We start from the raw sequence: 1487 nt of genomic DNA, 5'->3' as shown, positions 1-1487 counted from the left end.
ATCTCTGTGGCGATCCTGCTGTCTGCTCTTGGTTAACTGTTTTCATTACACAATGTTTTTCTGTATGTGGTATACTTCGTGCATGCAGGGCATATTTTTTCTCTCATCTCCCATGATCAAGGACGGCTATGATATGCTTATTTATATATTCATGCAGTAAAGATTTATCATGTGCCTACTCCAGGCCCTGTACTAAGACCACCGTGGTGAGCAAGACAGGCACAGCTCTGCCTTCCTGAAGCATTCTACCAGGGAGGACAATTAGTTCAAAGACTAACTTTTAGGGGCTCCCAGGTGGCTTAGTTGGTTGAGTGTCTGACTCCTGATCTCAGCTCAGGTCTTGATCTCAGGGTCGTGAGTTTAAGTTCTATGATGGGCTTTGCACTGGGCATGAAGCCTACTTAAAAAAAAAAGTAATTTTTAAAATGATTTGGGTTAAACTGCTTGAAGTAGATGGTACAGGGAAGGCAAGTAAAACAGAATGGACTAAATGTAGCTTAAGGAACAAGGGATATTATTCCAGGGAAGCAAGGGTTTCTAGGGAGTTCGAAAACATGACAAGGTTAAGTGAACTAAGAATCAGGGGGAGAGCCTGTGATTCACCTTTAGTGAATCTTTTTTCTTTTAATGAGGAGAAAAGACATGTGTCTTGTTAAGCACATAGGCTCTGGGCTATGCTTCCTGGAATCAAATCTTCACTCTGCCCTTTACTAGCTATGCTTCAATATTTTTAAAAAATTTTATTTAAATACAAGTTAGTTAGCATATAGTGTAATAATGATTTCAGGACTAGAATTTAGTGATTCATCATTTACATATGACACCCAGTGCTCATCCTAGCAGGTGCCCTCCTTAATGCCCATCCCACTTCTAGTCCATCCCCTGCCCCCACCTCCCATCCAGCAACCAACCCTCAGTTTGTTCTCTGTATTTAAGTCTCTTATGGTTTGCTTCCCTCTCTGTTTCTGTCTTATTTTTCCTTCCCTTCCCCTATGTTCATCTGTTGTGTTTCTTAAATTCCATGTATGAGTAAAATCATATGATATTTGTCTTTATTTGCCTAACTTATTTCACTTAGCATAATACACACTAGTTCCATCTACGTTGTTGCAAATGACAAGATTTCATTCTTTTTGATCACGATTGTATATATATATACACCACATCTTCTTTATCTGTTTGTCAGTAGATGGACATTTAGGCTCTTTCCATACTTTGGCTATTGTTGATAGTGCTGCTATAAACATGGGGGTGCATGTGTCCCTACCAATCATATGCTTCAGTTTTCTTATCTGTACAATCAGGAAAGTAACAGAACTTCCTTCCCAGGGTTACTGTTGGGGTTAAATGAATTAATTCAGCTAAGTGTCTGGCATAAAGTAAGCACTCAGTGCGCATTAGCCCCTATTGTTATTTATGGGAATATTCAGCAATATCCATTGCCCCTCAATTATTTTTCAGATTCAGAAATTCTCTGTGAATTAGAA

This window comes from Neofelis nebulosa, chromosome 8 (assembly GCF_028018385.1).
Source record: "Neofelis nebulosa isolate mNeoNeb1 chromosome 8, mNeoNeb1.pri, whole genome shotgun sequence".
Lineage (NCBI taxonomy): Eukaryota > Metazoa > Chordata > Mammalia > Carnivora > Felidae > Neofelis > Neofelis nebulosa.
This window is presented reverse-complemented; position numbering follows the sequence as displayed.